This window comes from Bubalus bubalis, chromosome 1 (genome assembly GCF_019923935.1).
Source record: "Bubalus bubalis isolate 160015118507 breed Murrah chromosome 1, NDDB_SH_1, whole genome shotgun sequence".
Classification (NCBI taxonomy): domain Eukaryota; kingdom Metazoa; phylum Chordata; class Mammalia; order Artiodactyla; family Bovidae; genus Bubalus; species Bubalus bubalis.
Window position 1 is genome coordinate 97,527,439 of NC_059157.1, and position 23,620 is coordinate 97,551,058.

General features: G+C 36.6%; 1 protein-coding gene across 17 annotated transcripts in view; it reads left to right on the forward strand.

Moving 5' to 3' along the window:
- Positions 1–23,620, forward strand: part of BBX (BBX high mobility group box domain containing) — a 295,350-nt gene that overhangs the window by 44,765 nt on the left and 226,965 nt on the right. Inside the window, exon 1 of one of the 17 annotated variants that reach the window (XM_044941497.1) lies at positions 12,288–12,424. The exons of 15 other annotated variants lie outside the window; for them this stretch is intronic. The gene's annotated coding sequence lies outside the window, so the exon portion shown is untranslated. Of the gene's footprint in view, positions 1–12,287; positions 12,425–23,620 lie in introns of those variants that run through there. One more of the 17 variants, XM_025283430.2, reaches the window with a different exon arrangement.

Here is a 23,620-nt window from a genome sequence, read left to right on the forward strand (position 1 = left end):
AGTAAACACTCAATAAATGTTTGTGAGTGAATGACTGCTGAATGAATAAAAGATAAGAACAGATTTCCTTTTGACTTTCATTCCTAGTTTTAATATTTTGTCATCCACCCCACCAAGTCCCCAAGCTAGCTACTTTTATCAATTTGGCGTATTTTCTTTCAACTTTGCTTATAATGTAATTTCCCAGAGGACACTGACAGTTTTTATCTATGTATTAACTTTGTCCATCTTTTCCCTCTTGTCTTTTCTTTTCTTCTTTAAGAGGGTCTTTCCTACCCCAGTGTCATTGATATACTCCCTTGTATATTCTCTTATCCTTGTATCTGTTTGATTCTATTGTTTAAGCCTTTGAAAAAAATCTGTCTGCAATTTATTGTTAATGTTGTGAGGTAGCAATGGATCTTTTTACTCCTCTTCTCCCTGCCCAAACACACACACACACATATCTACACAGAGGTAATCTGTGGAATACTGTGTGCTTTAACTCATTTGAAATGCTTTAATCGTGTACAAATATTTTAAACTTAAATTTTGTGTTCTCTTTCTATGGCTTTATATATATATATATATATTATATAGCTTTATAATACCTCTCTTACTAGTTTATTAGTTTGTCAGTTTATTCTCTTGGATATTTTGACTAATGAATGATAGTTGTGTCACTTTGTCCAGTGTTTTTTTTTGCCCATTTTTCTTTCTTTCGTTTTTGCTTTTGGTTAATACATGGGCTAGTACCTCTGATAATGCTGATTACACATGGTGATAGTGTACATCCTTTTTTTTAAAAAAAAATTTATTATTTGGCTGTGTCAGGTCTTAGTTGCAGCCTGTGGGATCTAGCTTCCTGACCTGGGATTGAACTGGGCCCCTTGCATTGAGAGCTTGGAGTCTTAGCCACTGGACCACCAGGAAAGTCCCTGTACATCCTTTTTTGATATATATTACATATTTTAATGCATCTAATATTGACTACTATGAATACCATTTTCTCTGTCCTTCTTCTTTGATCTCTGATTCTGCTGGCTTCTCTTCTTAGCTTTTTTTTTTTTAATCAGATTAAGGAAATTCTCCTATTCTTGGCTGAGAAATTATATCATGAGTGTATGGTAAAGTAACTTGTTGACCTGCTCATCTCATTTTCTTCTTTTACTCTCTTAATGTAATGAATTGCATTAATATATTTTCTGATGCCAGTCATCCTTAACACTTCTGGGCTAACCTGTATTTGATGTTATTTTTTCATACCCTGTTTTATTCTATTTTTAAATTTTACTGAAGAATTTTACATCTACTTTGAAGTATGATGGAACACTAATTTTCTTTTCTTTGCTTTTCTTACCTGGTTCTTGAATGGGGTTAAGTGAGCCTCAGCTCCTATAAAACTGCCTTGGGCTAGTGCCTTTCTTGAGGATGCATACCTTTAGCCAATTGCTTTAATTTTTTTTACTTTGGTTACTGTGTTGGTTTTTCTGCTTGTTCTTTGGTAAGTTTTGATAGTTTATATTTTGTTATAAAGCCATCTATTTCATACAGACTTTAAGGTTTTTTCATATAAAATTTTTTGTTATTTGCTTATAATGTTTAATTTTTTCTGTCTCTAGTTTTTATGTGTGTTTATTAACTTTTGTTCAAATTAAAATTTTTTTGTTCTGTTTTGTTTTCTAGTGCTTGTTTTGAAATAATTCATTTATTTTCAAATTTAATGGTTCTGTAAAATATTGTTTGTTGCCCTGTTTTCAATGATTACCATTTTGATGGCATCTCACAGGTTATCTTACATAGGGTGGTCATTGTCCATTTGAAATATGAAAAAAATGCATTTTAATTTGCTGTTTAACTAATACACTACTTTTAGAAACAGTTTAAAATTCCTGATTAAATTTTTTGGCTGTCATTTTATTACCAATTTCTTTTTCTGCATATTCTTTTTTTAGTCTTCTTAAAATTGATCTGTAGTTAATTTACAATATTGTGTTAGTTTCAGGTGTATAAGAAAGTGATTCAATTATATACACACACAAATACTCTTTTTTAGATTTTTTTCCATTATAGGTTATTACAAGATACTGAGTATAGTTACCTGTGCTATAGAGTAGGTCCTTATTTATTTTGTATATGCTGCTGCTAAGTCGCTTCAGTCGTGTCCAACTCTGTGCGACCCCATAGACAGCACCCCACTAGGCTCCTCTGTCCCTGGGATTCTCCAGGCAAGAATACTGGAGTGGGTAGCCATTTCCTTCTCCAATGCATGAAAGTGAAAAGTGAAAGTGAAGTCGCTCAGTCGTACCTGACTCTTAGCGACCCCATGGTCTGCAGCCTACCAGGCTCCTCCGTCCATGGGATTTTCCAAGCAAGAGTACTGGAGTGGGTTGCCATTGCCTTCTCCTATTTTTGTATATAGTAGTGTATATATGTTTATCTTAAACTCCTGATTTATCTATTTATTTTATTGATTGATTGATTTCACATCTTAACTGTATTTAGGTTAGTGAATGTGGCCTGCAGGATAACACTGTTGAAGAATTGTTAATTTACCTTTTGATGTCCACTACATGATCAGTCTCTGACTATTTCACATCTTCAAAAAGAATGTGATTTCTTTTTATGTGTAGTCCAGAATGTTACCTATTAAATACCTGTTTAAGTTAATATTATATCTGTTAGGTTAATTTGAATGTATCATTCCTATCCTTTATAGCATTATTTATTTTTCTTTTACTTTATCTGTTATTTTCTGAGAGGAGTGTTTTAAAGACTCTCAGTGTGATTGTGATTTGCTAATTTCTGCTATTTAAAAATTTTTTCTTTTTATATTTCAAACACTATGTTGTTAAATGTATAAGAACTAGTGACTGTTATTCTCTTGGAAGGTTATTCTTTGTAGCAATGTAGATATTTTCTTTTTCCCTTTTAATGATTTTTCTTTAATTTCTTTTGTCTAGTGTCACTGTTTCTATATGTACTTTCTCTTTTCCTTTGCCTGCTATGTAGTTTCATATCCCTGACTTGTAACACTTCATGTGCCATTGTGTCTTAGGTGTGTCTGTTATGGACGTGTACATAGATTTTTATTTTCTAATTTAGTCTGAACATATCTCTGATGGTGTGTTTATATTTATTGTAACTTGTAACTGGTAATTTCTTTATATTACCCTCTCTTTGTTTCTGTTTTCTAGACTCATTGGAATGATCACATTTGTTTTATTCTTTATTTGCTCTGCTGGTTTGAATAGCATCCATTTCTTTCCTACTTTGTGATCATTTTTGTTTATTTCCTTTCAGTTTTATTTATATATATTTGGTATGTAGCTCTGTGTAAGTTTAAGGTGTACAGCATTAATGATTTGATTTATATGTACTGTGAAATGTTTACTACAGTAAGTTTGCATGCTAAGTCACTTTAGTCATGTCCAACTCTTCATGACTCCATGGACGGTAGCCTGCCAAGATCCTCTGTCCATGGGATTTCCCAGGCAAGAATACTAGAGTGGGTTGCCATTTCCTTCTCTAGGGCATCTTTCCGACCCAGGGGTTGAACCCGCATCTCTTACGTATACCTGCATTGGCAGGTGGGTTCTTGAACACTAGCACTACCTATAAGTTTAGTTAACTGCATGTCAGTCATCTCATGTAGGTTCCCCCTCCCTACATCACCCCTCCCCTTGCCCAAAGGGAAAAAAAACGTCATTTCCTTGTGATGAGAACTTTAGGATTTACTCTCTTAGCATCTTTCCAATATACCATATAGCAGTGTTAACTAGACATCATGCTGTACTTTATATCCCCAGTACTTATAACTGGAAGTCTATCTTTTGATTCTCTTCATTCAGTTCCGCCACTTTCGAGGTAAATTTTTTAACACGTGTATTTAAGCGTGTTTTTCTTAGAGTGTCTGAAATTAAAGGTATCTGTTTAATACCTTTTCTCTGAACAAAAGAAGAATTTAAGCTTGCTCTTATTTCCCCCCAATTCTCTGTTTTCAGCCTTTTAGGTTGATAAAGACAAGTTTTCTCCTAAATTATTATTAAAAGTAGAAGGTTGTTGTCTCTTCTGTAGATAAATCTTTTGTCTTTTTTCTGTTAATTTTAGAGATTTTTGCTTTATCCTTGTTAGTAAGAATTTCTCTTTCATGTGTTTCATAAGTTTTTGTTTTTAATTTATCCAAATTGGCACTCAGTGAGTGACTCCATTCAATGTGAAACTATGCGTTTGGAATCAATGTTCATAATCTTCAGTTATGTAAAATTCTCTAATACTCTGTTTTCAGATATTGCCTCTCTTTCACTCTTTAGTCTCCCCTCTTGGAATTGCTAATAGATAGTGAAAAATCAGGTCTGTCCTCTGAAAACTTTTTCTTTTTTTAACCTTTTATTTCTTTATCCTTTTGCATTCTGAAGAAATCTTTGGCCCAGGTTTGAGCTTACTAACTCATTTTTCAGTGGTATTCTTCTAGTGATGTCCTGCTTTTCATATTCAGCCTTCTATTTCGCTAAATACATTTTTCATTTCCAAGTTTTCCAGAGTTTCACTTCCAGGATTCAAAGTTCTTTTTGTATACATCCAGATGATTTTGAAGCACCAGTAAAGTATATGTCTGATACCAGCATATGGCTTCCAGCAAACACACAGACCTGTTTTCAGATCTTGTTTTCCTACCAGTTAACTGTGTCATGGCTGGTTACTTGATGCCTCTATTTAAGCTTCGATTTTCTGGCAAAAGTGTGATTTAAGTATCACTGTGTTATCTTGATGTGGAGATGAAACTTGTAATTTATAATTTATAAATTTATACAAATTTATAATTGTATTTATAACTTGTATAGACGCTGCATGCCAGGAACTATACTAGGTTATTTTACTCCCAACTGTTATTTTCAACAAACCTAAGAAAATATCCTAAATATGATAGTTTCATATATCTTATTCCCCTGAAAGCAGCTGATGATGTTGTTCTACTTGTTGAAATTCATTGCCCTAAGCAAATCTTTGATGTCTGGTTCTGCTAGCTTCTCAAACTTAACCAAGTAAACAGTATTTTTAAGAAAGGAACGTTTGGCCTACCTTTGATTGTTTTTTTGTTCAGAGTAATTTCTTTTTCAACTCCCATTCAGTGTTTCATCCAACCCCGTTCAGTGTTTCGTCCCTGTGTGTGTGTGTGCGCGTGCATCATTTAATCCCATTGCTAGGATTTGTTAGTTGAGCTACCTAACCACTAGTGCAGTTTCTTTCCTGTTTGCCATTGACTCTGCGGGCATTTGCTCTTTCTGAAAGGATAAGGTATTTATTTTGTGAAGAAATCATTTAGCAACATAATATGAAAGGGTAAATAAAGGTTATGGGAAACTATATCATGATAGACTGAGAGACTGAAAATATTACCCAGAAAGTACACTGCCTTCTTTAAGGTATTTAGAATGGTACAGTTATTGCTGAACCAGAACCACTGTGTGCAGGTGATGACCTCTGAAACTTACTGTTGCCTGAACTTTATGAAATTGCAATATTCAGCTGGTCCTTTCTTCTAAACCATTCCTACTGAAAGGATTTTTGACACTTGTTTATTTTTTTTAAATAGGAGCAAATAAATTAAAACTCACTTAATACATTGTCTTGAGATAATTGGTACCCATCAACAGGCTAGTTTATTGAGATTGTTACTCTTCAGAAAAGCCAAACATGCCTGAAATGGATTGGAGATTTTCATATGTTGACAAGTAAACTCTCAATGTCTTAACATCCTTTCTTTGTAATCTTCTGATCATTAATATGTTTACAAATTCTTTTTTAAAAAAAAGTTAAAATTTACCATCAATATGTATAATCATTTCAGTGTTTTAATGACTGAGCGCTGAATGAATAAATGAGCAAATGTGTAAACAGAGCGATTTTTCAAAGTAACATTTAAATGATCAACCATTGAGATAAATGATTATATTTACTGAAGTATGACTAGGAAAGCTAAATTTTGGAGGAAATATAATGATTTATATTAAGAGGCCCATTGTATAGAATATAAAACAACAAAAATTTCTTAAGTGACGTTATTAAATGAGTCACACTGTTAATTCTGAATTCGAAAGAAGTCGGTGCCTTTAATTTACTCTCAACATACCAATTCATATGGCTTTTTTTTGGTTTATTTTAAAATTTTGAGTAAATATGCAACTCATATGTGTGCTCCGTCGCTCTGTAGTGTTTGACTCTTTGTAACCCCATGGACGGATTGTAGCCCTCCAAGCTCTATCCATGGGATTTCCTAGGGAAGAATACTTGAGTGGGTTGCCATTTCCTCCTCCAGGGAATCTTTCCAAGCCAGGGATTGAACCCACATTTCCTGCATTGTAGGCAGATTCTTTATCCCTGAGCCACTGGGAAAGCCCATGCAACTCCTAATTTCTAATATTATCCCAATTTAGTTATTGAAAGATTGGCCAAATAAAAACAATTAAAAGATTCTATTCAATCTTATACCTTTATTATAAGAATAAGGTCATATTCACAATAACTAGCTACATTTACAGCTGTTTTCAGTGTTTCACAATTTTGTTTCTTTAATAATGTTCAGTTCAGTTCAGTTCAGTCGCTCAGTCATGTCCAACTCCTTGCGACCCCATGAACCGCAGCATGCCAGGCCTCCCTGTCCATCACCAATCACCAACTCCCGGAGTCCACCCAAACCTATGTCCATTGAGTCGATGATGCCATCCAGCCATCTCATCCTCTGTCGTCCCCTTCTCCTCCTGCCCTCAATCTTTCTCAGCATCAGGGTCTTTTCAGATGAGTCAGCTCTTCGCATCAGGTGGCCCCAAGTGTTGGAGTTTCAGCTTTAACATCAGTCCTTCCAATGAACACCTAGGACTGATCTCCTTTAGGATGGACTGGTTGGCTCTCCTTGCAGTCCAAGGGACTCTCAAGAGTCTTCTCCAACACCACAGTTCAAAAGCATCAATTCTTTGGCACTCAGCTTTCTTTATAGTCCAGCTCTCACATCCATACATGACCACTGGAAAAACCATAGCCTTGACTAGATGGACCTTTGTTGGCAAAGTAATGTCTCTGCTTTTGAATATGCTATCTAGGTTGGTCGTAACTTTCCTTCCAAGGAGTAAGTGTCTTTTAATTTCATTGCCGCAGTCACCATCTGCAGTGAATTTGGAGCCCAGAAAAATAAAGACAGCCACTGTTTCTACTGTTTCCCTATCTATCTGCCATGAAGTGATGGGACCGGATGCCATGATCGTAGTTTTCTGAATGTTGAGCTTTAAGCCAACGTTTTCACTCTCCTTTTTCACTTTCATCAAGAGGCTCTTTAGTTCTTCTTCACTTTCTGCCATAAGGGTGGTGTCATCTGCATATCTGAGGTTACTGATATTTCTCCTGGCAATCTTGATTCCAGTTTGTGCTTCCTCCAGCCCAGCGTTTTTCATGATGTGCTCTGCATGTAAGTTAAATAAGCAGGGTGACAATATACAGCCTTGACATACTTAATAGTGTACATAGATCAAATCTAAACAACAACAAAAAAGACTCAAATATGTTATTTCTTATGGAGATTAAGAAGCATTCTTCTTGAAGATTTATTAGATCATGTGATATCTTTGTATAAACTCAAAATTTCTTGAGCTACAAATAATAAATATATTCATGAAATATTATATAGGCTTTAAAAATGAAGTTATGGATTTAACATAGTTACAGTTTTATTAACTTTTCAGTAGATTAAAGAGGAAATAAACACTTTTGGCTTTATGGGACAGTCCTAATTTAAAATCTCTTTAATTTTCTTCATAAATACACTAGCATTTTTTCAGCTTATCTGTCCCCACTTTTGGTTTGGAAAATACATGTGGGTAATAAAAAGAACTTAATAGGTATCATTGATCATTATGATAAGGCAGTATGGTTTCAAGGATATGTCACTTATTCTTGCCAAAAACTGGTGGTAGGAATTACAAGCATCTCTGTTTTATAAATGAGAAAATTGAGATCTGGAGAGTTAAGTAACTTATCCATGATCACATAGTCCTAATAGAGGACTCCAGATTCAAACCCACCATTCTTTTACTCCCAAGATAACATTATATTAAATTGTAATTGAGTATAGGTTATTTCACTCTTCTTTGTAATATAGCATCTTTAGATTGATCTTTTAAGAAATGTCATTTCAAATACATATGTATCTTTAATAATCATCTGTTAAAACTTAGGCTGCTCTTTGGCAATTTTGAAGAATAAAGGATCACACCATAACTATTTTGGTTATTCTAACACTTAGCACAATATCATACATAATAATAAGCCCACAGTAATTATTTGTTGAAATAAAGAAAATTCCTCATTGGGAGCTTAATGAGTAAAAATGGGTAAAAAGATGTGTGACAGTGTTTAAAAATTCAGTTCTCAAGTCAACATTATTAATGTGATTCAGAGATGAAAACTGAGTGCTTAAGAATATCTCTTCAGAACATTGTAAAGCAACTATACCCTAATTTAAAAAAAAAAAAAGAATATCTCTTGGCCCCTTGTTCTGTTGTCCTTCTGTATTTCAAAAATACAGTTATTTTTCAGAAAGAATGACTCAAGGCTGTAGAGGGCAGTGTAAACCAACTCAAGTGGACTTCTGGTTAGAGAGGTGCTGTAATAGTTGCTGTGGTTCATATATCCAAATAGGTCTTAACATCCCAAGTATCTGACCACTATTAGAATTATCTCAGATGTAAAAATAAAGAAGGATAAATGAAAAGTGTATCATAACCAAAGATTTACGTAAATCCACAGACATGCTGGCAGTTAGACATACAGTTTCTATCCTTGTAAACTCTAGTGGAAAAACCAGGACCATTAGCTGTATAATCTAGGCCTAAAAACATTTTTGTCTCAGTGAATTTGATAAAAGTTTCTTGTAAAGAATTTTCTCTCCTCTTATAGTTGTCTAAATAAACAACTTGAATAAAAAATAGTAACACCCTCAGTTGCCCTCCCTCTTCCTCCCCCCACCACTTTGTAAAGACATGGACTATTTAGCTGTGTACCAAATTATACACCCTACTAAATTTTAAAAATATTTAATATCAATTCGGATTTATTTGGCATTCTGTCATTCTGTTGCCAGTATTCCTGAACAGTTTGGTTTTCCAGGGTTCCCTTGATTTTATCACTCTCCTGGTGAATAAGATGTTTGGGATTATATTTTGCAATGAGTGACACAGGGTTTCATTTAGGAAAAGAAACACCCCAAACCTATTGACTCACAAATATTTCCGTTTTTGGCAAAGTTGCTGCCAGTGTTGCCTACACTGACCATCTGATGGATATAGATATCTGTGTTCTGAACAAATACCATACCGGTTTATGTTAGTTATAATGCTCATTTTTATAGAAATACTGTATCATTTGCCCATTTTTCTTAACTTTCTGGTTTCGTCTTTAGGTAAATACAATTTCCATGGATGAAAATTTCATAAGTAACAATCATATCTTTAATAACTGCAGACACAGTACTTGGTCATTGTACTGATCTCACTGGGTCATTCTGTCTAATTTAAGTAATTTTAATAGGCATGTAGTCCTTGAGTAACGTAGTATCTCCAAAGTTAATATAAATGAAAAAGCAAGTTTTCTAAATGTAGAATAATGAAGCTTGTACGCCAGAAATTAGAGAAGTTCTGACTTCAAATTTTTCTATTGTACGTTTGACCGTTTAAAATGTGATGAAAGCTAATAGATGTATAGTTCAGAAAAACTAACTTTATATTTTTAGATCTCATTCATATTTTTATTTGATTTTCAGAACAGCCTATAGTAGATTCAGGGTTGCCATTGTTATCTTTGTAGATGTGGGGAAACTGAGCCTCAGACAATTTGAGGGATGTGCTGAAGTTGAGGTAGCTGGCAAATCATAATGCTTCAGTTGGAATCCAGTCCTGCCTGTGGTGTTTGCTTAGAATTAAACGGCTATTTTATGGTTTTGTTGGCTTATACTTACATGATTTCTTCAGTACATTTAAGAATCAAGTAGTAGTATTAGTCTGTTAGTCACTCAGCTGTGTCTGACTCTTTGTGACCTCATGAACTGGAGCCCACAAGGCTCCTCGGTCCATGGGATTCTCCAGGCAGGAATACTGGAGTGGGTTGCCATTTCCTCCTCCAGGGGATCTTCCTGACCCAGGGATCGAACCCAGGTCTCCTGCATTGCAGGCAGATTCTTTACCATCTGAGCTTCAGGGAAGCCCCTAAGTTATGAATCAAACACTAGCCATATTTTGTTGAACTGACTTTAAAAAAAAAAATCAAAGGGTATGTTATCTGGAAATTCTCAATAGCAGTTTATAATTTCAACTCTATTGGCCTCATTAATTCACTAACTTAAGAGGCAGTTTCTAGTTTTCGGTTTTGCTTTAGTTACAGGTCAACATTCTGAGGTTTGATGTACCTACTTACCTATTTATGCATCTAGTTCTTTTTACCCTCTGAATTTTGTTTTATTATTAGGGTATTACCTTATGACTTATTTATTCTCTTAAAGCTCTTTATGGGCTTCCCTTGTGGCTCAGCTGGTAAAGAATTTGCCCACAATGTGGGAGATCTGGGTTCGATCCCTGGGTTGGGAAGATCCTCTGGCGAAGGGAAAGGCTACCCACTCCGGTATTCTGGCCTGGAGAATTCCATGGATTCTGTAGTCCTTGGGATCGCAAAGAGTTGGACAAGATTGAGGGACTTTCACTTTCAAGGCTCTTTATGAACATTAAATCATAAGAAGATATTGATTATTTTACTTGAGCTCTGAAAGGCACGTAAAATTTGTTGACATAAATCCCATTAATTAAAATACTAAAAAGGATCTGTCTCACACCTGTAGGGAGGAAGTAAAGCATTGTGTGGTACTGTTGGTGTGTGTGAAGCACAATGTGATTTCACCTAGCAAAAAAGTAAATGAACATTTTAAGTTTTTAAAATTTATCAAAACAATATTTTCCAACAAAAACTAGTAGAACAGGGGAAGGGTTGGTAGATAAAGATGTCCTACTTCTGTCTTCCTAGGAGAGGAATTTGAGGCGTACTTTAAGAGTGTATGACTCTAGACAAGTTACTTGAACTCTGTAAATCTCAGTTTCCTCATCTTTAAAATGGGATAATAATAGTACATGTCGCATTGACTTTTGAGAGAAATAGTGAGGTAAAACGTATTTTCTTGGCATATGGTATTCTCTAAGTAATTGATAGTAATAGCAGTAACACTTATTGGCTGCAATAATCTTCAGTGAAAATCAGTTCATGGTGAAAGTTCAGTGGTAGCAAAAGGAGTGGAAAGGAAAGATCAAATGAGTGAAGAATAGATAAGGAAACTCCCTGAGGGCTTAGCCTCTGGTATGATGTGGGTGTTGAAGTTTAGGGGGTGCCAGGGTGACTGATCGGTCAAGCATAGGGGCTGTTAAAAGAGATGGTGTTGTCCCTTACCCCAGGAACATAGGATTTCAAAGAAACATCATTAAGACAAAGTGGTAGGTAAAAAAAAGCTCAGGGTAACTTTTGTTTTTATTGAACAAGGCTTTTAAATAAATTTATATTTAATATTCACCATTTTAAAATGCTACTAAATGAAGTGACTTTTGTTATTCTCCTGTCTGAGTAATTCAAGTGTTCAGTACTTATTGGGCTAGTGAATGGCAAAATTTCTGTCGTTGCCTCAATTTGAAAGACTCGGCTCTTCTTTAAGATAAACAGTATCTAGAAGCATGGCCAGGTACGTTCACTGCACTGTGAGAGGAGGGGGAGAGGAGTCAGGAAGCATGTAGGTGGGAAGGTTTCCTGTTTCCAGGCAACAGCGAGGAGCTCCAGAGGGAAAGCAACTTGAATATAAATTCATTCAGGAGAGGACATTTTACCACACTGCTTTCTAGCCGGTGGGAACTCAGACTTGATTCTGGAAGAGAGGGTGGGGTTTAAACTTCATTTGTCAACGGGTAAACTTACTGGAAACCGATTTCTCTTCAGGTTTTGTGTGTACCAAAAATATCACGTACAGGTTAGAATTTTAGAGTATTTTGAAAACAGTGGCCGGCCCCTGCGTGTTCGCCTCCTTTCTCCTTCTCCAGGAGCACAGGGACGTTGGGCGGCTTCATCGCCCCGTCCGTGGGCTGTTGAGAGCAGAGAGGCTCTTGGCCTTAGAGCGGCGCTTTCCCCGCCTGCCTCCATCTGCAGGAAGGAGGGAGAAGCACAGCACCCTCGCTCGCGGGGAGGTGCTTCCTCCTCGGGGCTCCTCCAGAGCAGACGGCGAGAGCCCCTCCTGCGCCTCGGGCCTCGGGCCTCAGGGAGTGCTGGCTGGTCGCGGCTCCTGGCGTCGTCCTGGCCCCTGAAATGCAGGAGAGGGGAGTGGCTTTGCAAGAGTGGAAGACGCGCCTGCAGGAGGAAGCTACCTGATGGGGTGGGTTAATCTCTAGGCTTTTGAGATACTAAAAAGGGGGGTTTAAATACTGCCGCCGCCCCCCCTCCAAAGCTCTCCAGTCTGATGCGGTAACTCTCTGGGCCCTGAAGGACCTTCTTCTAGAGTGTGTGGGTGCGCGTCGGTGTAGGAACCCGTGAGAAACCCGGGGAGGGTTACACACGCGGAAAGAGTTGCCTGTGCAGAATGCATTCTTTTCTCACTTTCACATTGGGTTCCCTCTAGAGCTCTGAGGCGGGCCACTTTCCTTTTAAAATCTGCTTTTCGTTGTTTCGTTAGACTACTGAATGTTTAAGAGTTATATTCAAAACTCTCAGGCAGACGATAGGTGTGATGAAGGGGGCAAGCACCCTGCAGATCTTGCGCTGGCAATTGCCCTCCGCTCCGGCAAGAGGAAGAGAGTAGATGCGGTTGGTCGGGGGGCCTGGAAGAGCCCGGCATTTTACCCCTCAGTCCAATCCGGAGTCTCCCCGAGTACCTCCAGGGACTGTTAGGTGCCTTATTACCCCCTAGTTTAATTTCGGGGCCATAGACAGAGCTGCCCAGATGCTTAAGCAAACATGCAGGATCCAAGCTTTATATTGGCTCCCCTCTCACCATGTGTCCGAGGATGAATCAACCCTTGAAGGGGCTAATCTGTCTCCTTATTGTCCTGTCTGGAAGGGTCACATTATTTAAGTGTAACTCCTGAGAGCCTGGCAGGTCTTTTCAAACAAATCTTGATGGATGCCTTGCAGTCCCTCCCACCCCAACAGATTTCTTTACGCTTCTTTTTACATAGACACTTAACCTATGTTGAGGGTGCCTCTTTTATGACCAGAGAGAAGAAATTAAAGGAGTTTGGTCCTCGTGGTTTATAGTTGTTCTTGCCCAGCTTGCGCAGCGTCTTTTAGTCAGAAGTCAAGCTGTATTCCCTTTTTTCTGTACTTGTGTTCTCAGTATCCTGTGGGGACATTCAGAAAGGGCTTATGTAAATGATTATTTAGTATCATTTTCTATAGAATTTTGTTTTAAGTCTCGTTTTAAGAACATGATTTGACATGTTCTGGGGGTATTTTTGTTAATTATGTAATTATATATTTATAACAGTGGATTTTTCTTAACCCTAAGTAACTTTGGATTTGTATGGGAGAAGCTCATTGTAAATCAATGCTGGAGATTTTAAAAAGCCAATAATAATCTTTATGTAAAGTTTGAGTTACTTATGGCATTATATAGGTATTTAATTAGGTCTAGTTCATTTTAATCACTTGATATTAAAGAGTTTAATTTCAGATAGAGGAAATTATGAAAGATTAATGTAATAAAAATAGGTGCTACACATCATACTTTTTAAAAAATAGTTTGGCTTACCAGGCATTTATTGTAGCTGTTTATCTGATTTTTAAAGACATAGCTTCTGTTGTGCTAGCCTTTTAGACAGAAGATAAGTCTTAAATCCAAAAGTTTTTTCCTGTTAATTTTTTCTTTATTATTCTCACTGTTTCCTCCAACATTATCATCCTTGCTATTTCTTTGAATGTTCAGTATTGTTATCTTGTATCATCATGTTCATAGGGTAATGTGTATTAACAATCTCTTTTATTTTACTGAAGCGTCAAAAGTAAGATTTCCATGTGGGATTCAATTAATAAAGGAATATTATCTTTTGACATCAGTCTCTCTAAATGTTAATTGAATAGTTAAGCATTTACCAAGAATATGACTGATATATAGATATGCTATCAGGAAAAAAATATTCTATGGTCTAAAAATATTAAAGTGGAGAAAGAAATGGCAACCCACTCCAGTATTCTTGCCTGGAATGGACAGAGGACTTTGGCTGGCTACAGTCCATGGGGTCGAAAAAGAGTTGAACAGGACTTAGTAACTAAACAACAACAACAACAAAATACTAAACAGTATTTTTAATAAGAGATGCTAAATTTCATGATTTTAGTCTTCTGTAATTATGCAAATAAATGTTTGAATATGGAAAACCTAAAGTCTACCTGATACCTCCTCTGTTCCTAACCTTTTAAATTGTTATTCATAAGTGAATTCTTGAATGAATTTTGCTTAAAGAACAATCTATATTTAACAAGGAGCAAATTTAAACGAAGCTAATTTTTTATAGAAGCTGCTAGTTTTGCCTTAAAATACCTTTAATCATATTTTCACTTATTGAACATTTAGAGAGTGATCACACTTATGTTCTGAAGTGTTGGATGGATAAAAGAGAAACTTGGACCTTTCCCCCACATTTAGGAAAGGAATAGTTGTTGCACCATTTATGCTGAATCTTTTTTGAGGGTATAGGCCAGTCTCCGGATTCCTAAATTTGGGAATTCCCCTTCTGTGATCCTATATTTGTATCCTGCTCCTACCAAGTATAAAGGGACAATATTTTTTTCATTCTTCTATCTTGTATGGCCTAATAGTTCTTTGTACATACTAGACAGGTAATAATTGTGGAATTAAGCAGAGATTTTTAAAAAGTAGAGTTGAGGATGGAATGATAGGCCAAATTATAATTCAGTTCAGTTCAGTTCAGTTGCTCAGTCGTGTCCGACTCTTTGCGACCCCATGAATCCCAGCACGCCAAGCCTCCCTGTCCATCACCAACTCCCGGAGTTCACTCAGACTCACGTCCATCGAGTCAGTGATGCCATCCAGCCATCTCATCCTCTGCCGTCCCCTTCTCCTCCTGCCCCCAATCCCTCCCAGCATCCGAGTCTTTTCCAGTGAGTCAACTCTTCTCATGAGGTGGCCAAAGTACTGGAGTTGCTTGGTTTGCTAATTAGTCTTCTCTGTTGTGGTCATGGGCTGATGTTGTTTAGTTTTTATATATTGTATGCTTCCTCGGGAACTGATATCCTTGATTTGGCTGTTTCTTTTACTTTGCAAACAGATAAGAAAACTTGAATTTGAGTTTTACATAAAGAATACAATGGATAAGCCACAGAGCCGAAATTACAAAATTTATGAATTCTAGTTATTAATTGGGGCTTCCCTGATGCCTCAGACGATAAAGATTTTGTACTATGCCCTCTTAACCAGTAGTCTGATATTTTTAGAAAAGAATGATGGTTTATAATTGTCATTATTATCATTAAAATAATTTTAAACAGTTTAGTTTCTTTTAATTTGTATACAGTGTTACCACATCTATAGTCACATTTATAAAACATATTTATTTTATAGTGTTCATTTTAGTATAATCTATGCATATATATGAGCATTTTATCAGTTCAGTTCAGTCGCTCAGTCGTGTCTGACTTTTTGTGACCCCACGGACTTCAGCACGCCAGGCTTCCCTATCCATCACCAACTCCCGAAGCTTACTCAAACTCATGTCCATCTAGTCAGTGATGCCATCCAACCATCTCATCCTCTACAACCCCTTCTCCTCCTGCCTTCCATCATTTCTAGCATCAGGGTCTTTCCCAGTGAGTTAGTTCTTCATATCAGGTAACCAAAGAATTGAAGTTTCAGCTTCAGCATCAGTCATTCCAATGAATATTCAAGACTGATTTCCTTTAGGATTGACTGGTTGGATCACCTTGCAGTCCACTGGACTCTCAAGAGTCTTCTCTAACACCACAGTTCAAAAACATCAGTTCTTCGACCCTCTGCTTGCTTTATGGTCCAACTCTCACATCCATATATGACTACTGGAAAAACCATAGCTTTGACTAGATGGACCTTTGTTGGCAAAGTAATGTCTCTGCTTTTTAATGCTGTCTAGGTTGGTCATAACTTTTCTTCCAAGGAGCAAGCGTCTTTTAATTTCATGGCTGTAGTACCATATACAGTGATTTTGGAGCTCCCCAAAGTAAAGTCTCTCACTGTTTCCATTGTTTCCCCATCTATTTCCCATGAAGTGATGGGACGGGATGCCATGATCTTAGTTTTCTGAATGGTGAGTTTTAAGCCAGCTTTTCACTCTCCTCTTTCACTTTCATCAAGAGGCTCTTTAGTTCTTTGCTTTCTGCCATAAGGGTGGTGTCATATCTGTATCTGAGGTTATCAGTATTTCTCCCAGCAGTCTTGATTCCAGCTTGTGCTTCATCCAGCCCAGCATTTTTCATGATGTACTCTGCATATAAGTTAAATAAGCAGGGTGACAATATACAGCCTTGACATACTCCTTTTCCTATTTGGAACCAGTCTGTTGTTCCATGTCTAGTTCTAACTGTGGCTTCTTGACCTGCATACAGATTTCTCAGAGGGCAGGTCAGATGGTCTGGTATTCCCATCTCTTGAAGAATTTTCCACAGTTTGTTGTAATCCAACAAACAAAGTCAAAAGCTTTGGTATAGTCAATAAAGCAGAAGTAGTTGGTTTTCTGGCACTCTCTTGCTTTTTCTATGATCCAGCGGATGTTGGCAATTTGATATCTGGTTTCTCTGCCTTTCCTAAATCCAACTTGAACACCTGGAAGTTCACGATTCATGTACTTGTTGAAGCCTGGCTTGGAGAATTTTGAGCATTACTTTGCTAGTGTATGCTGCTAAGTTGCTTCAGTCACGTCCGACTCTGTACGACCCCAGAGACGGCAGCCCACCAGGCTCCCCCATCCCTGGGATTCTCCAGGCAAGAACACTGGAGTGGGTTGCCGTATGAGATGAGTGCAAATGTGTGGTAGTTTGAGCATTCTTTGGCATTGTCTTTCTTAGGGATTGGAATGAAAACTGACCTTTTCCAGTCCTGTGGCCACTGCTGAGTTTTCCAGATTTGCTGGTGTATTGAGTGCAGCACTTTCACAGCATCATCTTTTAGGATTTGAAATATTTGAAATGAACATTCTATAAGTTAGTGAAAGTGTATTCTGCTCTTTGCTTCATTAAAAGCACTGTATGTATGTACATTGCTGATCTTTAGAGGATAATCTGTGCTTTAATATTTTTTTTCTGTACCATTTTTTGTATCTCATTCCTTTCTGACTCTTCTCAAGTCTGTTAGTAGCCTTGTTATATGGTTTGCTGGTAGATAATGAAGCATTTCGCAACAATGATCAAAATAAAAATCAAGGTGTTGTGAAGTTTAAAGGCCTGCCTTAAATATATGTGACTTGTTGGCTAATAATAAAAACAAATCTTGCTATTCAGAGGGGTTTTAATTTTTTTTTAAGACTTTTAATCTTTTGTATTTTGAATGGTTAAAAGAGACTCTGAAGCAGACTTTCAGATTAACCATGATGTTGCTGTGGGGGCAAATGGATGTCATGAAGCAGTATAGAGGCTGAGGAAACCAGGAGAATGTCAAGTCCGTACCTCAGTTAGAGGAAACAATAAGGTGTGGAGTAAGCCACTCCTGCATTTAGCAGGTTCAGGCTATTGCTGATCTTAAGGAGAGTCAGTTTTGAGAATTTGAGAGGTCAATAGCCATATCACAGTGGATTGAAAAACAAGTAGGAAGGGAGAAAAAGGTGATAGTTGCTGTTGACAAGTGTTTTGATAAGTGTTACTTGGAAAGGAGGAAGAGAGAGTAGTAATACCTAGAGATGGAATTGGAAACTGATTGGTTCTTTATGCTAAAAGGAGATACCTTTATTTCCAAGTAGGAAAAAATAGCTTCTTGAAAGACTGATAGTATATATATGAAAGCAAGTACAATTTAAATATTATTTAGTTTTTCATAATTATGATGTTTATAAGAAGCCTTTCTTTTTCAATTGGGTGGCTTTTAGCTAACTCATTACCACAAAAATACAATCCTATTTATTTTTTTATAGTTCTTTTAATTCCTTTGGATAATATTTTATCAAGGTTTATAATTTTTAGTGAAGCTAAATTGGCATGAGGCACTTGAAATAATAAGAGAAATAGTTCCTGAATAGGAAACCTGTGTTTTATATATTTAAGCCTCTCTGGATAACTAAAAAGTAGATCTATTTTAATTGTTACTAAAACATAATAGGGAGATGCAAGAAAAAAGATATTTATGGTTATATTATGTTTTTGTCACTGAAGAGGTCAGTAACCCCTAAACTAAGAGGTTCCAGAATCTTCAGATTTCAGTCTGCATTAACTCTTGTTGGTTAGGGTTACACTTTATTAATAATTTTTGGACATTGTTATTAATTAACAATAAAAATCAACTTTCAGATATATTTTCGGATGGTCTTTCATATAGCTTTAATTAAGTGTTCTCATTTTAAGAAACCACAATGCAAAATCGGAAGTTAATATCAAATAAATAGAGGATAATTATTTGGCCAAGATAATTTATCCACATGGTTATCTTAAATATCTAAGTAAACTTCTGTTTTAAAGAGTTTATTTGTGTATATTAACTCTGTTCGTCAGAGAACTATGGCTGATGGGCAGAGAAATATAAAATTTTAATGTTTAAAAATCACTAGCATTTGAATATTAATCAGAAATGAACTTCAATTAAAGTATTCAGTTTGTTGTGCCGATACCATAAATAAACGTGAATTCATTTTTGAAGAGATACCCTTGTGTCTTTTTTAGATCACTTAAGTCAAGTAATGGACATATCATTAGAGGGTATATTTCTTAATGGGGAAAACATTTTTTTAATGTTTCATTTAGCTGATAAATACAAAAGAAATAGTACATTTTGGGTGCCGTGATTAGATACTTATTTATAACTGAGCTTTACTGTTGGATTTTTGTCTTTTGTCACAATGTTTGACAAAAATGTTCACTTAGAGTGAATGTTGAACCATTAAGACCATGTTCTTTAAACAGGGGTCCACAGAGTTGTCTGTAAATTTATTTTTTTTTTGGTCAAGACTAAGTAAGTTTGAGAAACAGTATCCTTGATTGTGATCTGTGCTTATTGTGTCCAGTGATGTAATAAGCAAGTGATTCCACACTGTTGAGGGCTTTGCCATTTTATCTTGCTTTATTCCACCACTTCAGAATATTTTGAAAACTTAACATTTTTAAAAAGAAAAGAGGGACTTTTGTGCTAAAATTCTGTGCCCCCGTTGCAGGGGGCTTTGGCTTGATTTCCCATGTTGGGAAACTAAATTCCACATGCCACAACTGAGGAGTTTGCATGCCGCAGCTAAAAAAAGAGTTCTTGGGCCACAATTAAGAGCCAGGGCAGCAAAATAAGTAAGTATTTTTATAAGAAGAGGAATGAAATTAGTTTTGGTAAGCTTTTGAGGATTTAATCCCATATTAAAGTGATAGATGGAACTTCTTGCAGTTCTAGATAATCTAAGCTAGAAATTTCTATTTTCACAATTCCTAAAGAATTGGTTAAGATTATGTTATGGGGTTTTTCAGTCTTTAATCTACTGTTACTTATTAAAGCCTGCATGGGGACAGTTGCTTGCTTGAGTCAAGGAGGGAGCATGACTGCGGGAAATGGGCATTGGATAAGAGGATAGAAATAGTGGGGATCAAGCCTTAACTGGTGGTGCCTGCCCTGTTTTGATTCCTTTTCACCTTCACTGGGCAGGCCAGACAGGTACAGATTTGCAGACTCTAGACTCTTGTCTCTCAGTCTGGTTGGGGGAAGCAAAACTTAGAGACTAAGTGGTTTGGTCACAGTTTGAGGCAGTTGCTAGTTCATCTCTCTGTCCATTCATCTATCATTCCATCTAGTCATCCATGCTCTTCATTTGCTCGTGGTAAGTCACTGATCACTCAAGTACCTTTTGTATGCCAGGCTTTAGGCGAAAGATGGAGTCCATTCCTTCAATAACTCACAATTTTATAGCAAGTTGGCAGAAAGCCAAGCAGAAATAGTACAGAAATTGCCTTGTTTTCATAATGTATTATCACTGACAAATTAGTTTTTCATTTTTTAACTTGTTTATCTTCTGTTCTTCCTCTGAGAGTAGAAGCCTTGTCTGTTTCATTCCCCTTTCTATCGCAGTGCTCAAGGCAGTACCTAATGCACCCTAGGTGTTAAGTAATTATTGAATAAATTGAATGAATGAATGAATGTTTTAGTCCAGTAAATTGTCCAGTAAGACTGTATGGAGGGGAGGAGACAGGAGCTAGATATTAAAAGGTGGTCAGGCTTTGAGGAGGTGTAAAAGGAGGAAGCAACTGACAGAAGGAACAACATGGTCACAAAATAAGAAAAAGGACGGAACAAGGAGATGGGAATGGAAAGGTAGAGGACAGGAAGATCATCAGTAAAGAAGCTAGCCTGGATTGACTAGCCCTTTCGTGTAGAAGAGAAGTCAGGTAACTTTGTTCAAGTTGCTTAACTCCTCCGTTCCTTAGTTTTCCAATTCCCAAAAATAAAAAATTTCAGCCATTAAGAAGATTATGTTCACTTATATTTTTAATAACATGAAGGAATACTTAATGTTATTTTTCCTGAAATATAAGTGAGTAAAAAAGATCAATTAATTTTGGTATACTCACTCAACATATGACCGTATACTCTTGAGTTAAGCACCCAGATGAATATCAGATGTAAGATCCTGAGAGAAGGGAGCAAGCCATAGAAGAATATTCCACTTATATAAAATTCAGAAGCTGGCAAATTTAAACTGTATTGTTTAGCAATACATGTGTAAGTGCAACCTGTATAAAGAAATGCGTTTGTTTACAATTATTAAAACTTGTCATAAAAAAAAAACTCCTCAGGAAGGATTTATGGTAAAAACCCCCCCTTTCCCCGTCTTCCCATTTGCTACCCTGATATCAAGTCTAGTTGATTTCACTTACCATTGCATCTCTGAAATCAGTCCACGGCTCCTCTTTTTACTAGCTCCATCCTAATTCAGACCACCACAGTACCTGCCTGCATAATTTAACCAGTTTCTTAACACGCATCCCTGCCTTTAGTTTTGCCTCTTTTCTGTCCACTCCTCACTCCATTGCTGCCAGAGTTGATGTTGTTCAGTCGCTAAGTAGTGCCTGACTCTGTGACCCCATGGACTGCAGAATGCAGGCTCCTCTGTCCTTCACTATCTCCTGGAGTTTGCTCAGATCCATGTCTGTTAAGTCAGTGATACTATCTAACCATCTCATCCTCTGCCACCCCCCTTCTCCTGTTGCCTTCTATATCTTTGCCACCATCAGGGGCTTTTCCAATGAATTGGCTCTTTGCATCAGCATCAGGTGGCCAAAATATTAGAGCTTCAACTTCAGCATCAGTCCTTTAAATAAATATTCAGGGTTGATTTCCTTTAGGATTGACTGGTTTGATCTCCTTGCTGTTCAAGGGACTCTCAAGAATCTTCTCCAGCACGACAGTTTGAAAGCATCAGTTCTTTGACTTTTTGCCTTTTTTATGGTCCAACTTTCACATCCATCCATGACTACTGGAAAAACCATAGTTTTGACTATATCAACCTTTGTCAGCAAAGTGATGTCTTTGCTTTTTAATACACTATCTAGGTTTAATACACTAGCTAGGTTTGTCATAGCTTTTCCAAGGAGCAAGTGTCTTTTAATTTTATGGCTGCATTCACTGTCTGCAGTGATTTGGAGCCTAAGAAAATAAAATCTGTCACTGTATCCACGTTTTTTTCCTTTCTACTTGCCATGACGTGATGGGACCAGATGCCATGATCTTTGTTTTTTTGAATATTCAGTTTTAAGCCAGGCTTTTCAGTCTTTCACCCTTATCAAGATTCTCTTCAGTTCCTCTTCACTTTCTGCCATTAGAGTGATATCATCTGCTTATATCTGAGGTTGTTATTTCTCCCAGCAGTCTTGATTCCAGCTTGTGACTCAGTTAGCCCTGCATTTCACATAATGCAGTTTGCGTATAAGTTAAATAAGCGGGGTGACAATATATAGCCTTGTTGTATTCCTTTCCCAATTTTGAACCAGTCAGTTGTTCCATGTCCAGTTTTCTAACTGTTGCTTCTCTCCTGCATACAAGTTTCTCTGGAGGCAGGTAAGGTGGTCTGGTATTCTCATCTCTAAGAATTTTCCATAGTTTGCTGTGATCCACATAGTCAGAGGCTTTATCGTAGTCAGTGAAGCAGAAGTTCCAAAATGCAGATCTCTTAGTACTCCTACACTGAATTCTTATCATACTTAGAATAAATACACACTCCTTACCATGGCTAAGAAATTCCTGAATGATTTGGCTATTTATCTTTTGTTCTTTTTTCTCCATACCCCCTTTCTTTTCCTCTCAACACTTGCCTTTCTCATGTCTTAGGCTCTGATTGAAATGTAAGAATGGGGTAAAAATTGAACATATAGCATGATGTAAAGGCAGAGTCCTTGTTCATAATGACAGGCTTTGGGATTATAAAGAAAAACATCTGAGATCAAAAATCAACACTGAGTGATGTGATTATAGGAAATATTTATTTCCTTGAAATCATACATAGTCTACTAGTGAACACTAATGAATGTGAGAAATTAAATTAGGTAAAAAATAAGAAAAGATGTTTACAAAGAATGTGTGTGATGTCAGAGTTAGGACTAATGTGTTACACATACTTATTTCCACTTCTACCAATTACTTTACCCCATGAAACTTCTCTTTAGCCTTTTTGACACATTGCATTTGAATTTCTAGAAATCATTTTATGCTCTTTCTACGATTTCTAGTGCAAACCTGATTATAGTGAGAGAATAAGAAGTAAACATTTTACTATTTGAGTTTATAATTACACTCAATGAATAAATATATTTCGAACAACTGGTATTTGAGCATTCTCTTGTTATGTTCTTAGGGAGATAGACAAAAAGTGTGCTTGGTTCCTTACTCTCCAAAATCTCTTAAGAGGACTGAGAAAACAAAGCTATTAGAAGAAGCTAGAGAATAATTGAAGTTAAAACAGTTTAATCCTAATTCAGAACTCTGGGTTTTCTGCCTCCTAATTTTATTTCTAGAATGCCTTTTTGATCAAGTTACTTGGTTCTCTAGGTAGTTATCTGTTAAAAAAAAGTAACAGAGAAATGACCACTGATTCATATACTCCAGCTGTTTCTAACTCATCAGCTCTGGTTTAAGTGATCAAACGATTCTTGGCACTGTTTCAGGAAGTTCCACCAGAGGAAGCATGAAAGCCTAAGAGGCTTGGTTTTCGAGCTTTGCCACATAGCAGTTCTTTTTTAAAGTTTTGGAAGTGAAATTGTGCTCTTCATTTTCTCTGGGAAGGTTCTCAAAGAAGATAGTTAAGCTGACTGTTGTTCAAGTACAGAAATATGCCTGTTTTGAGAATTTTGGCTTTTTTAATCACACACACAAAAGGTATACAGATGTATTGAGAGAAAGGGCAAGATTTAGCAA